We start from the raw sequence: 16,338 nt of genomic DNA on the forward strand, positions 1-16,338 counted from the left end.
AGCACAATACAAATTAGCTCTTCATTGTCTACAGCCACTCCCATAGCTAGGAGTTTATCACGTGCAATCTTTATCTTTTGAAGAAAAGAGTTCACTAATTCATTCCCTTTCTTGATACCTTGAAGTTCAAGCTTAAGGTTCAAGATATTGGCTCTTGAAGTAGAAGTGAACCTCTGTTCAAGTGTTCCACACTTCTCTTGAGCTAGTTCCACCAACAAGTGAAAACTTGGTGAAAACACTTGTGGAGTAAGAGTTGAGTTTATCAGAGAAAGGAGTGCCTTATCTCTGATTCTCCAAGATTGAAAATCTGGATTAACAATTGAAGTTGTGTTTCCTGATGCATCAAGCACAAAAGGTGATGGCTTTGGTGCTGTGCCATCAATATGTTCAACTAAGGAATAAACTTCAAGTATGGTGAGTAGTTGATGCTTCCATGGAATGTAGTTGTTGTAGTCAAGCTTGATTGACATGAGATTGGACATGTTTGAGAGTAATAGTAGTGGTGATTGTATGGAGGTTGAAGGAGTAGACACAGTATGGACAGGAGCTGTCTGTGTGGATTGAGTAGTCTCTGTTTGAGATGTTGAAGCCATTGGCTCTGATACCATGTAGAATTTTGAAGCTTGAAAGATGGACAACAATGGTGAATGAGCAAGACAAATAGAGAAGAAGAAGAGAGAGAGAGAGTAAAACAAGAAAGAGAAACAAGAGAAAATTGATTTCTATTTCATCAAGCTTAATTGAAAAATACATAGCACCTACTCTATTTATAGATAAAGTACATTACAGATTGAGCATTCCAGAGAGCACAATTGCTCTTGACAAACTCAAAACTAATCCCAAAATATACTCCGCAAATTTCGGCATGACAACTTGGCTTGAGTGATAGTTAGAGCTGAAACCATAACTGTATATCTTCAACACACAGAGAGAAAACTCCTCGCATCAGATAGCCTTTGGGAGAGATGACTCCAAAACGACACCGTTGAACACTTATAACAGGCAGACATAAAACGACACAGTTTCAATAAGTTGAACAACACCGTTTCTTCTTAACTCAGTTACATACTTTAACTAAGACACAAAACGGCAACGTTTTAGTCTAAGAGCTGTTAGACATAACACTAGCCTTTATGAGTCTCCTTCTTCTATTTTTGATTTCTGAGTTTCAGTGCTTCCTTTAACATGAGTCTCTTCTTTACCATCCCATCCCTGTTTTGTATGAGAGATATATGCCGTAATGAACTTAACAAAATAAAAGACAAATGACATACAAGGTGTCCGCCATATTTTGGCTTCTTTTTATATGCGATTTTCAGTCTTTCTATTTATTTATGTCCTCTTAATTCCATTAGATGAAATGGGCCCGTATATATCTTTTTTACTCCAAATTCCCTCAATTTTTGCTCTTAAATGGCTATTACTTCCATGCTGATAAGCTTGTAAATGCTTTGGAACTAATTTTTGATTACATTGTATTTCTAATAAGTTTCTTTCTTTTAGAAGTCTGCTTAAGTTGTATTAATTCAATCTCTCTCTCTCTCTCTCTCTCTCTCTGTTTTGTGGGCAGCCCGATGAGCCTGTGCTTGAGGACGAAAATGATGACGACGAGGATGACGATGATGATGACAAGGATGATGATGAAGTTGAGGGTAAGTTCACTGTGAATGTTTTTTGTTGTAGTATCTATGTTTCCTTTTTTTTCTCTTTCTTCCTTGTGTTTATGCATTCACATCTTTTCCTGTTAAGTCAATGGACATTGTTTCAAATTACACATTATCTTTCCACAAGAATGTGATGAAGGGTGAGGTCAGGCTTCAAGAAGACTCATTGGTTGGATATTGTTAACGTATATTAGGGTATGTGGGCTTTAGGCCCACCTTGTTTACTTGTATAGCACACTTACTTGTACTGCACACTCTGCCTCTTATATAAAGGCACTTATGTATATTCTATTACTTAATGAAATACAATACAATTACTCTGTATTTCTAACATGGTATCAGAGCCACTGCTCTAATCTTTTGGTGTGCCGCTCTTAAGCAGTCTTGTCTTCTTGGGTGTCCTCTGTAGCCGTTTTTGTGAGCAGCACCGCTGCCTTCACCGCGACTCCAGTGCATCAAAGACCACTGCCTTGCCGCCACCACTGCTTTCGCTTCTCCGATCAGACCACAGATAGCATCATTGGAAAGTAGTCTCCCCGATCTGCCTTTCTGTGAAATTTCGTCTTCATCGGACCTTCCACGTGCCTACACGCGCCACCAGAATTCTCGGCGTCACCTGCACGCGCCACCATGCGCCGCCAAAATGCGTCACGCGCCTCCACGCGCCTCCTGTCTTAGTAACGCGCCGCCACGCGCTACCATGCGCCGGAACCTGTTCGCTGACGTCATCATCCTGCCTGCTTAAGTCAGCCCTAGCTGATGTCACCTGCTTATGTCAGTGCCACATCATCTGCTGACGTAATCACCTGTCAGCCTGCTGACGTCATCCGTTGACTTTGACCAGGTTGACCGTTGACTTTTGACCAGAGTTGACTTTTGCAGTCCGGGTCCTCCTTACCCAGTTTTTCGCGTAGATTTCATTTTTGCGCTTCATTTTTGCATATTTTGCTTCTAAATGAAAAATAAGGATAGGTCTTCTTCTTGTTGCAATAATCGTTGCCAACAATCCAGCAAACGTCTTTGCAGTTTTTGCAAACGTTTTGGCCACAATATTGAGACTTGCTATCATCGCAACAAATCAGCTATGTCTATATCCGCTGCTACTGTTACCAACACTGAGAGTGTCCAACCAATGGCTCCTGTCTCTGCACAGTTTAAGTCTTCAGGACGCACTTTCACCATGTCCACAGATGACCTTAAAAACATCATCGCCAATGTCATTCGTATGGTTGGTAATGCATCTTATTCCTCTTCTCTCTCAGCTTTATCTGGTATGTCTCCTTCCTCTTGGCTTATGGATTCTGCTTGTTGCAATCACATGACTCCTCACTCGTCCTTATTTTCTGAACTTAAACCTGCACCTCACCCTCTTAGTATTCACACAGCAAATGGTTCCACTATGTCTGGTCATAATATAGGTTCCGTTTCAACTGCCAATCTCTTGGTTCCTAGTGTCTTTAATGTTCCTGACCTTTCTTGCAATTTATTTTCTGTGGGCCAATTAGCTGAGTTAGGTTATCGCATTATCTTTGATTATTCTGGATGTATTGTGCAGGATCCAAGGACGGGACAGGAGCTTGGGACCGGTCCCAGAGTTGGGCGTATGTTTCCCGTGGATAACCTTCGTCTTCCATTTGTTGCCCCTGTTTCTGTTGTTGCAGCTGCTGCAGTTTCTTCTACTCCTTCCCTTGCACTTTGGCATGCTCGACTTGGTCACGCATCTTCCTCTCGTGTACAACAATTGGCTTCTAGAGGTTTGTTAGGTTCAGTGTCTACAGAAAATTTTGATTGTGTTTCATGTCAGTTAGGAAAACAACCAGCTTTGCCTTTCAATACTAGTGAATCAATATCTACTGATATCTTTAAACTTATTCATTCTGATGTTTGGGGGCCTTCTTCTGTCTCTAGTATTGGTGGGTCTCGATATTTTGTTGTCTTTGTTGATGATTACTCTCGCTATAGCTGGATTTTTAATATGAAACATTGTTCTGAGTTATTGCAAGTATATTCTAATTTTGCAAAAATGGTTAAAACTCAATTTTCAAAACGTATCAAAATTTTTCGATCTGATAATGCTCTTGAGTACACTCAATATGCCTTTCAAGCTGTTTTGCATTCCTATGGCACTGTTCATCAACTAACTTGTCCAGGTACCTCTTAGCAAAATGGTAGAGCCGAACGAAAACTTCGCCATATTCTTGACACTGTTCGTGCTCTTCTTCTCTTTGCCAAAGTTCCTGCTCCTTTTTGGGGTGAAGCTGCCCTTCATGCGGCTCATGCTATTAATTGCATTCCAAGTCCTGTTATTCAAAATCAAACTCCATATGAGCGCCTTTTTGGGTCATCTCCAGACTATCACCACCTTCGCTCCTTCAGTTCTGCTTGTTTCGTTCTTCTTCAGCCACATGAGTATAACAAACTTGAGCCTCGGTCAAGACTTTGTTGTTTTCTTGGCTATGGCGAAACTCAAAAAGGGAATCGGTGTTATGATCCTGTCTCTCATCGTCTTCGTATCTCTCGCAATGTTGTCTTTTGGGAACATCGCTCCTTTGTCGAGCTCTCTCACTTTCGTGCCTCCCTATCTTCCTCCTCTGTTTTAGATCTTTTTCCAGATGAGGCACATATTCCTTCTGTAACTGCTCTTGATCCTCCTATAGTTGCTCATGATCCGCCTATAGACTTCTCTGTCCAACCACCAGATACCTTTGATCCCTTTCTTAGTTCACCCTTTAATGAACAGGTGGAAGATGCACAGGTTGAAGACGAGTTACCCAACCTTGAGCTTGGGTCCCCTGCTCCTGCTCGGCTTGAAGATCTTGTACAAGACATTCCACCTCGCCACTCCACTCGGGTAAGATCCATTCCTACACATTTACTTGATTATCATTGTTACACTATCCTTGCTACACTGCATGAGCCTCACACCTATCGTGAGGCTTCCACTGACCCTTTATGGCAGATTGCAATGAAAGAGGAACTTGATGCATTATCTAAAAACCATACTTGGGATTTGGTGAATCTCCCCCCTAGGAAATCTGTGGTTGGTTGTAAGTGGATCTACAAGATTAAGACTCGCTCTGATGGGTCCATTGAGCGCTACAAAGCTCATCTTGTTGCAAAAGGTTTTACACAGGAGTATGGGATTGATTATGAAGAGACCTTTGCTCCAGTTGCTTGTATCTCATCTGTTCGAGCTCTCTTAGCTGTTGCTGCTGCCAGAAAATGGGACATTTTTCAGATGGATGTCAAAAATGCATTCCTTAATGGGAATTTAAGTGAAGAAGTTTATATGCAACCTCCTCCTGGTCTCTCTGTTGAATCAAATAAGGTTTGTTACCTTCGGCGTGCTATTTATGGCCTTAAACAAGCTTCACGAGCTTGGTTTGCCAAATTCAGCTCTACCATCTCTCGCTTAGGTTACATGGCCAGTCATTATGATTCTGCCTTATTTCTTCGTCGCACTGACAAAGGCACTGTTTTACTTCTCCTGTATGTGGATGATATGATCATAACTGGTGATGACCTCAGTGGCATTCAAGAACTCAAGGATTTTCTCAGTCAGCAGTTTGAGATGAAAGATCTTGGCCATCTCAACTACTTCTTGGGTCTTGAAATCACTCATTCTACAGATAGACTTTATGTTACTCAAGCCAAGTATGCTTCTGAACTCTTGTCTCGAGCTGGACTCACTAATAGCAAAACTGTTGACACTCCAGTTGAGCTTAATGCGCATCTGACTCTGTCAGGGGGGAAACCATTGTCTAATCCCTCTCTTTACAGACGCTTGGTTGGCAGCCTAGTTTATCTCACTGTCATTCGTCCAGACATTTCCTATGCTGTTCATCAGGTGAGTCAGTATCTATCTGCTCCATGATCAACTCACTATGCTGCTGTTCTGCGTATTCTTCGATACCTAAAGGGCACTCTCTTCCATGGTCTTTTCTACTCTGCTCAGTCTCCTCTTGTTCTCCGTGCATTTTCTGATGCTGATTGGGCAGGAGATCCCACTGATCGCAGGTCCACCACTGGTTATTGCTTTCTTCTTGGTTCTTCTTTGATTTCTTGGTGAAGCAAGAAACAAACTCATGTGACCCGCTCCAGTACTGAAGCAGAATATCGTGTCCTTGCTGATACCACATCTGAGCTCATTTGGCTACGGTGGCTTCTCAAAGACTTAGGTGTGTCCACATCCTCCGCTACTCCTCTTTATTGTGACAACCAGAGTGCCATTCATATTGCTCATAATGATGTCTTCCATGAACGAACTAAACACATCGAGATCGATTGTCATTTTATCCGTTATCATCTTGTCCATGGTGCTCTTAAGCTAATCTCAGTTTCTTCTAAAGATCAACTTGCAGATATCTTCACCAAGTCACATCCTAAGGGACGTCTTCGCACTTTGGTTGACAACCTCAAGTTGGTCTCACATCCACCTTGAGTTTGAGGGGGGCTGTTAATGTATATTAGGGTATGTGGGCTTTAGGCCCACCTTGTTTACTTGTATAGCACACTTACTTGTACTACACACTCTGCCTCCTATATAAAGGCACTTTTGTATATTCTATTACTTAATGAAATACAATACAATTACTCTGTATTTCTAACAGATATAATAGATAACCAATAAAATTTTTAAATAACTTGAATAAAAAAGTTAGTGATTCAACAAGAAACTTTTTGTAGTTGCGCCTTTTTTTTCAGTAAAAGATTATCTATCATAAAAATTACATTCATATGTGATCCATGTATTCTATATAAAAGGAAAATGGGTTTTAGGGGGGTGTGTGTTGCAACTTATTAATCTCTCTCTTGTGTAGATACCACGTTAATCTCTCTTGTGCAGATTGGGTAAAAAACAGTGCATTGCTATAGTTTGGAACTATAAGATTGTTATGATGTACAATAAGATTTTTTTTGTCCCTGATGTATACTTCCTGTATACTCAGGTGACACCCTTTTTCTTTTTAATATATTTTTATTACTTATAAAAAAGAAAAAAAAAGAAAAAGAAAAAAAAGGAGAATGTTATGATGCACAAACAAGGTAGTTGCCACTAGATTGGCCAACATCCAAATAAATTGAAGATCAAGTCCTTGAATGTAAATATAGGGCTTTCTAATATTTTACCTATAGATTTAGGATGTTGATTTTTCATTTATTTTTAAATTTAAATCCTGGATTTTGTTATTCTCGCTCTGTCTCCGTTTGACTAGTTCTTTTGGATCCTTTCATGTACAAATTCCTCATAATAAAATGTTTGTGTCAAGTTGGATTTCAGGTTTTTTTTTTAATAAATAAATTCTAAATCTGTTTTATTTTCTACTGCTTGCTTATCACTAATGTGTTGCATTTATAGAACATTTTCCTGAAAAAAAAAAGTCACTCTTGCTTGAAATTAGTGTACATGAGTGATACTAGTGGATCTGTGGATGATATCCACTGGTAGCAAAACTAAACTGATATACAACCATTGGGCTGATTGTTCAGTTAAATGAAATGAAGTTCTTTTTAAATTTGAACTAAACGAATAAAGTGATGCAATGTGATCCCTCCTAATGAAACCTTTTTGTGAAAATATCGATGGATCCAATAAGGATGCAATTGCAGCTAACATTAACCTTGCTTATTTAATTATGTACATAATGGTTCTTTTTTTTTTTTTTTTTCCTGATGCTTTCTGTATTATCAGGACAATATGATGGAGATGCAAGTGGTAGGTCAAAGCAAAGCAGAAGTGAAAAGAAAAGTCGCAAAGCAATGTTGAAGCTTGGCATGAAACCTATCCCGGGTGTTAGCCGAGTCACTGTCAAAAAGAGCAAGAATGTTGGTGCCTTTTGAACTGTGATTTTATTGATTGTGGTTTTAATTTATATATCTATCTTTAATTTTCTTTTGATCTAACATATATTGCCCTTAAAATCAGATATTGTTTGTCATCTCAAACACCTGATGTTTTCAAGAGTCCAACTTCAGACACGTATGTAATCTTTGGGGAGGCAAAGATCGAGGATTTGAGCTCTCAACTACAGACTTAGGCTGCAGGGCAGTTTAAGGCTCCTGATCTCAGCAATGTGACTTCCAAACCTGAGACTTCGGCTGTGGCTCAAGATGATGAAGAAGTAGATGAGACTGGAGTGGAACCCAAGGACATAGAGTTGGTAATGACACAGGCAGGAGTCACTAGGTCAAAGGCTGTGAAGGCATTGAAGGCTGCAGATGGAGACATAGTTACTGCCATCATGGATCTTACCAACTGAGAAGTTATTTACATGTTTTTTTTTTTTTTTTTTTTTTTTTTTTTTTTTTTTAATGTGATGTTTTAGCAGTTATGTGGTTTCTAGAGCATGTGAGCTTTATGGTGGTGTATCTTTCATCAATTTTATTAAAATTTCTCTTTTTCTTTATCCTTTGTTGCACCAGTAACGAAACTGAGAAATGCAAACTTGAGTGATAAATTTGTGCTCTTTTACCCTATTTTTATCCATTTTCAAGTTTGGGGGATCTTTGTCTGGATGAATTCACGTGAAATAGTTGCAAGATTTTGGTATAGACAAATTGTATGTGAACCTTCACAGGACTAAACCAGGATGGTTCATCATAGATCAATTCTGATCAAGGTTTACATATGCATATTAAATTCCTGGAATTTTTGCTAGAAGTTAGAACTTGTATTGAAATTCAAAGACTTTCCTATATAGCAAAAGAAGTTCCTGACTCCTAGCATGGGAATGCTTTCATTTCTTGGATGAATAGGAAGTGATATGTGAATTTCTTAGTGGCAAATGAGAAGGATTGTTGGATAAGTGCCCAATCATGCTCATTGATTTGATGGAACTTCAGAATTCAGATATAATTGAAGATTTTCTTAAAGGATTGTAAAGTACAATCTCAGTGTTAAAGAGTAATTTGACTAAGACTAAGATCTGTTTGTGTGAAGAGAAAACTTTTAGAAAAAGAAAGAAGTAACAGAGAGAGAGAAAGAGAGAGAGAGAGAGAGAATGAGAAAAATAGATTTTCTTGCTTAATGAATAAACTGAGAGTACAACCGTATATATAATGTAATCTGCCTAAGATATTGAATAATAGAATTGATCCTAATCATACGGATCAATTCCGTGAAATTAACAAAGCTAACTAACTCCCAAACTGACAGAGACTTCGCGCCAATACAACTAAAACTCTGCTCCACTCTTAAACGGCATCGTTCTAGCTCCTGAAGCTTAAATAACAAATACATAAAACGGTGCGTTCCTTTCTAAGTGAAAACGGTGCGTTGCAGTTCTATTATTAGTGAAACGGTGCGTCGCACCTGGATGTAAAACCAACGGTCATCCCCAAATTTAGTCATCTTCAACCTTGCGCCTACGATGCAATCAACCCAGGACTGAATACAAATCAACCATTTGTAACTTGCTTTAACTTCTCTGAAGTAGAATCACCACAATCACTAACATCCCTCCTCAAACTTTTGGGGGAGGTGTCCAATAGAAGTTTGCACCGTTGAAGAAGAAAAGATGGAGAAGGCAATGGTTTGGTGAAAATGTCAACAAGGTTGTCCTTGCTAGAAACAAAATGCACACACAAGTCACGACGCAACACCTTCTCACGAACATAGTGGTAGTCTACTTCGATGTGTTTTGTGCATGAATGGAACATAGGGTTTGCAGAGAGAGCAATGGCTAAAGCATCGTCACACCAAAGGACAGGGACATGAGAGAGAAAAATTCTCAATTCTTTGAAAAGAATACGTAGCCAAGACATCTCTGCAGCAGTAGTGGCCAAGCCACGATACTCTGCCTCCGTGGAAGAACTAGCAACAGTGGTCTGTTTCTTAGATGACCAGGAAATGGGAGAAGGACCAAGAAACACTAGGAGGCCTGTGGTAGAATGACGGTCATAGGGATCACCAGCCTAGTCTGCGTCTGAGAAGGCTGTGAGAGTTAAAGGATAAGGGGAGAAGGAGATGCCATGATAAAGAGTGCCACAAAGATATTTGAGAACTCTCTTAGCAGCTTCAAGATGAATAGTTGTAGGATTGCTCATGAACTGACACAATTGGTGCACACTGAAGGCAAGGTCTGGGCATGTGAAAGTCAAATATTGGAGAGCCCCAACTAGGCTTCTATACTCAGTGGGGTCAGAAAGAGCAACACCATCGTGAGGAAGCAACCGTGTAGAAGGGCAATAAGGAGTCTTTGTGGGTTTTGAATTTTCCATGTGAAAATGATGGAGTGTATCTGAAGCATACTTAGACTGTGTAAGATGAAGACCAACTAGAGTTCTAGAAATCTGGACACCCAAAAAATAGTTGAGATCCCCAAGATCCTTAAGTTCAAATACAGCACTGAGAGCAGCAGCAAGAGAGGCAACATGCTTGGAATTGTTCCCTATGAGAATAATATCATCTACATAAAGAAGTAGGTAGATGATAGTACTCTTAGATTGAAAAATGAACAAGGAACTGTTAGCAAAGGAAGCTTGAAATCCCAGATGAATCAAGTGAAAAGTGAACCTCTCAAACCAAGCCCTAGGTGCTGTTTAAGACCACAAAGGGATTTGTGCAATTTGCAGACACAGGTAGGGTGAGCTGCATCAATATATCCTGGAGGTTGTTGCATGTAGACATCTTCCTTGAGATGGCCATGTAGAAAAGCATTTGAGACATCTAGCTGTTTTAATGGCCAATTACAACTGACAGCAATGGCAAGAACTAGTCTCACAGTAGCTGGTTTGACCACTGGACTGAAGGTTTTTGAGTAGTAAATACCAGCTTGTTGATGAAATCCTTTTGCAACTAGTCTTGCTTTATAGCGAGCAATAGTACCATCACTATGAAGTTTGATCTTAAACACCCACTTACAACCTACTAGATTAGCATGTGAGGGAGCAAGGACCAAGGACCAGGTCTGTTGCCTCTGTAAGGCTTGAAATTCTGCATCCATAGCTTCACACCAAATTGGATGCTTGGAAGCAATTCTGTAAGAGGGTGGCTCAGGATTGGGTAAGGCTTGAAGTTGTTGAATGTGCTTCTAATCAACCCTCCACAGTCCTTGAAGATCTACGTCTTGGTGAAGTCAAAGAGGTTAAAACCACTGTGCTTCCTATGGTTCATAAGGTTCAAGAAGAGATTATACTAATTTCACACATTGATTTTGTTATTCCAAATGAGTTTGATGTGGTGGAATTCAAGGTTTTTGTTTTCCCTGTCCTCCCTAAGGTGATTTTAACTTGAAGCAAGTGTTATTTATCGGCATCCTAATCCTTCAATGTTTTAAAACTCGAGGTTGAGTTTTCTCCAACCAGAGGAGAATGATGCGGGAGATGCAAAAAAATTATTATTTAGTATTATTTATGTTTGTTAGTTAATTGTATTTTTATGTTTTAGGTCCTATTAGTTTATTGGGTTATTAGTATTTTAATTTAGAAGTAAGGTTATTTTTGTAATAAGACAATTAGGGTTTCCTAGCCAATTAGAACTAGGGTTTAGTAATCCTTTATAAGCAACCTCTTGCACTCCCTGAGGAGTTAGTTGATATTTTGATGAATGAAAACAATGGCCATTTGGTCATTCTTTGGTTTGGTGCTGGCTCCAGGTCTACCCTAGGTGCTGACTCCTAGTGGTTTCCCTCCTTGGTGCTGACTCCAAGCAAGGCCTAGGTGCTGACTCCTAGGTCATATTTTTTATTTTTCCGTTATTTCAATTTTGTTCTGGTTTTCCTGCGTCAATATCTCTAAGAAATACTTCTAATGTGAAAAAATGAAAGGACTAAAAATTCATCCTAAGCTTTAAGGTCTTAGAAGCCTAAAGCATTAGCAGATGTGCAAATTAAGTCATAAAAGCAAAAGGAAAAACGTAGGAACTATTCTCACTAATGCTTTCATTGACACTGTCCCTTGCAACAAAAGTATCATCAAGATAATACATCAATTACTAAAGTTGAAAGAGGAATTTTTGAGGGGGAGAGCATTCAACCATTGCCTTTCTTATTTTGCTTGTGTAGCAAAAAAAAAAAAAAAATCTCTGAATTTTTCCTTCTTGGCCAAAAGGAAAAAAGTTTCCATACAATAACATGAAAAGATTCAAAGTAGTTTTCAATGACAAATTTTCACCATCATAAAATTTAAAAACAGCTCACTTTATGATCTCAAGCAGGAAGTTTAATTTAGTTTCTTCGAGGGGAAAGAAGAATCTACAAAAAATATTTAAAACGATAATCAAACCCCAAAACATTGTAAAAGATCATTTTTGTGTATCAAAGGTTCCTAGGTAAATCTTAAATTCTAATGACCCCCTTCCCGAAAGAGGGAAAAGAAACGAAAAAGAAAAAGAAATAAAGATGATATGATAGGATATACAAGAAAGATACAAATTAATTCTCCATACTATGAAATTGAGAGATAAGCTTAAACATCCCATTACTAAGCTATTGCAGGTCAATCAGATTAAAGATGGGTAATTTCCTTGGTTTTTATACATGTATCATGTGTTTTTTATCTTGACACAATATTCAAACTTCACAATTCTAGAATGCATCGTAAAGAGCTTGACAGCAAAGCTCTTATTCTAAATTAATCCATTCTATATTCCTATTCATGCCATCAATAGCTTCAATAGTCATTTTGCAGCCAGTGATTTCAGGTTAATCGTAACTGCACATAGTGTAAAAGCATCAGCAATGACAGATCATCAGAAGTGCCAAGCATGAACTTCTGAAAGGTTCCCTCACATCCTAAATAAGATCCAGCACACCTCAGAAACTGAAAACATGTAGCATCCATATTTGTTGAAAATCAAGCTTAAAGAAGGTTCAGCAATGGCGGAAAGCATGCAGAGACGTGAAGGCATGCAAAGAGAGAGAATGAACATTCGGAATGAGAGAATGATTTTCATATCATATAATTATCTGACTCTGTTTCTTTATATATAATAGAAACAGAGTAGCCATATTTGACCAACAATATTCAATCCCAAGTCAGCCAATACAAACATGACAAGTGGCATGTAGCTTAACACTTTATTTACAAACTACAATATAAAACTACTAAACTAAACTAATATCTACAAGATAGTACAGATAGCTACATGACTAACTACATGACTCACAGATATCTACAAGACTTAACAAGACTCAAATATCTACAAGATTACAAGATATTTAATAATATTGATAACCATCACAAACTTTTCAATGTCCAAATTAAAGGGCAAAATCACATCCACAAAATATAGTTGAAAATTGAAACCATTCATATTTAATCAAAATATAGGAAACTCAGTTTAATGAGATTTCTGGCAACCATAAGAAATATAAGAAATACAATTTCAATGCATTCAAGCATATGAGCTTTGCCAATAGTGGAAAATTGAGTAAACAAATTACACTTATTGCCAACATCAGGAGGTTATGGAACTCATGTTAATCAATAGCAAATAATCAAGAAAAATGCTGATGCTCTAAAACAGAAACCATCTCCTGAGAGGAAACAGTGATAAGGACAATACGGAGGTCAGTATATTACATATGTCAAGGCATCAAAGGACATCATAGAATGAAATTTACCATTCCTCTCATTTATGATTGTTTTTATCATATTCCTGAAATATACTGATTCCGTATGTAGAAATGCCCGGCCATGACATAGCAGTTTCACCTTCCAACATTTTGCACTCGACTATGATAATCAACACATGAAGCATATAAAGAAGGACCAATCCTGGCATTGGGGACACATCTTCTTCCATCCTCCATACTGTTGGAAAAATCATTTTCATTTCATCCTATATTCTTGCCAAAGGTGTGGGGGTCCTTATTGCAATGCCTACAATGCAAAACAGAGTTACTAAAAATATGCTCTAATATGTAGTGTTTCACACCAAGAAGACTATTTAAGCACGACAAGGAAAAAAAATTGCTGATGCTTTGTTTGTTTCTAATGACATTCCATTTAATATAAACTACATCAAATTCCATGTCTGCATACTCCTTTAATAGATATCCACTTGCAAATATTGACGTCTAATTGCCCTCACCTTCTCGATAATACTTAAAAAACTAATATTGGCATGTCAATAGCATACAAAACAATGACAGTGCAAAGAAGACCTTAAACTTATATAGCTTGTTAGAAAATAAAAGGGTTGTTCTATTGAGTTGAGGCTTATCTTCTTCTTGTCTTCTACTCACCTCTTTCTTAGTAATACTTAAAAAAACTAATACTAACATGTCAATAGTTTATAAAACAACGGCAGTGCAAAGATCTTTAACTTATTTAGCTTGTAAGCAAGTGACAAGGTTATTTTGTGGAGCTGTGGCTTATCTTCTTCTTGTCTTCTACTCACCTCTTTCTCAATAATATTAAAAAAAAACTAATACTGACATGTCAATAGCTTATAAAACAATGGCAGTGCAAAGAAGATCTTTAACTCATTTAGCTTGTAAGCAAGTAACAAGGTTGTTTTGCAGAGCTGTGGCTTATCTTCTTCTTTTCTGCTACTCCACATCAAAATATCTGTCAAAACCCATTCATGAATTAGTAAATTTATTTGATATGGTTTTATTATCTTTTATTCTTAGCGTAATCAGTAAGCAAAAAAGCAAAACTTAATCCACGTTATATCAAGAAATACTTATATCAACTGAAGAGTTCATCGATAAGTTTTCAAATGCAACTAGTCTAGGACCTAGTAATACCTCATTGTTCGACTATTGTTCTCCTGATTTATACTAGCATGGGAACAAATGCTTCAAAAGTTGACACTGGAACATAGTAGGTTGACACATCAAGTAAAGGAAACTAAATAAATGGTTGATGCAGTATATTGGTTATGGAAATGATCACCATTGAAAATAGCACGGTATATGAAAAAGATGATAAAATTCAAGATAATATCAGGCAATCACATTGAAGAGAGAAGAATGGGAACAAGAAAATAGAAAGTATGATGTGAAACAAAATATAGATGTCCCATTTGTATTGGCCTATATATTTGTTGCAACTAAGAATTGTTAGTCTAATGGGATATGTTCTAGTGGTCAACCAAAAATATACCAAAATTGTGACAATTGGTTTACACTTTGTGAAAGTGAGAACCAATTTACAGATCAAATCTATACCCCTGCTCCCCACTCCTCTGTGCCACCCCCCCACCACCCTCCCTGCCCCCCACCTCCCCCATGCTACCACCACCTCTATCTCCCTCCTTCACACTACCACCACCACCTCCCTCCCCGTATTCTGCATTGCCACACCACCACCTCCTCCACGCAGCTACTCTGTATTGCTGCAACCGCCGACTCCCTCCTCCCTCCAACTTTGCACCACCACCACCACCTCCACCCCTAAAACTATTCCCACCACAACAACAAACATCACTGCCTTCCAACCTTTTGTGGTTTTTATTGGTTTTAACATAGATTTTTTTTCTTTTTTTCTTTTCTTCTAAAAAGTAATGAAAATTTTATTAAAAAAGACAGCACTAGGTACACTGGGGGTGTACTTAGGAGAATTACAAACAGCTCTCAAACTACAATGCTTAACCAAATCTAAAAGAGTAAAACAAGGAGAAGGGTAAAAAGCAACATTCCAATCTAACAGGGTATGGAAGACTAGAAATTTACATTTAGGATGTCAAGCAAGTAACAGAAAATAAATAAATTTCTCTAAAAATATTATCTATTGAAAATATTTCCTTTCCAAAATAAATAGAACCTCAATAGTAATAAATTTCACATTATTGAGCTTGACTTACATATTGCCATCAACTATCTTTATCCTCTGCCATAGTGATACCATGGTATAACTCCATTAAACCTGGTATGCTATCTGAATGCTTAACAACATAATTCTTGTAGAAAGTGTTTTCATCTATATATTACTAAAAGCTGAAGCGTAGCGTTTAATGTTGTTGCTCTCACGTTGCGCCACATCAGCTGTCATGTCATTTTTTTTTTTTAATTTTTTATAAATATAATTTGTCCTACAATTTAAAAATGATTTTTACAATTTTCAGCTCTATAAATCTCAGCCCTATAAATACAGCCCACTTTTTATTTATTTACATCTATTATCACCCTATAATAAATCCAGCCCACTACTTATTTATTTACTTCCACCACATCATTATCCCATTTTTTTCCATTTTTTTTCCAATTTTTCTCTAATTTTTTTAACATTTATTTATTTTTTTAATATTTACACTTACTCCAACCTTTCTCCCTCCTTTACCTTTTTATCTCCCCCCTTACCTTTTCATCTCCCCACTACCATCTACTTTAATATTACTTTTCATCTTTCCTTTCATCTTCTTTTATTTTGTCTCTTCTTATTCACACTATTTCACTATAAATTTGTCATTCTCTTCCATTCTTTGCATAGTTTTTTCTCATAAAAAAAGGTTATTTCTCTCTCTCTCTCTCTGTGTTGATTTTTTTATTTTACTTCTACTTTAGGTTTATAATTCTTAACTAATTTTCATAACTTTTTGGAATCAACGTTTGGTCTGTATGATGTCATTAATAAATCTTTGTTGTAGAAAGGATATGATGGTGAAATACTTTAGTTCCCTAGGATTGCTTGTAGCTGTGTTCAGCCTTGTACCTATAGAAGGCCAATGATGCTTAAAGTGTGCATGAAATAGAAGGCTATCGGAGAGAGATGGCCTCGCTGTTAA

General features: G+C 37.7%; 1 pseudogene; it reads left to right on the top strand.

Annotated features, from left to right (window-relative positions):
• The first annotated feature begins 1,355 nt into the window (after nucleotides 1–1,355).
• Nucleotides 1,356–8,060, top strand: LOC115984843 (annotated as a pseudogene).
• The last annotated feature ends 8,278 nt before the right edge of the window (nucleotides 8,061–16,338 follow it).

Source organism: Quercus lobata, chromosome 4 (assembly GCF_001633185.2).
Source record: "Quercus lobata isolate SW786 chromosome 4, ValleyOak3.0 Primary Assembly, whole genome shotgun sequence".
Taxonomy (NCBI): Eukaryota; Viridiplantae; Streptophyta; class Magnoliopsida; order Fagales; family Fagaceae; genus Quercus; species Quercus lobata.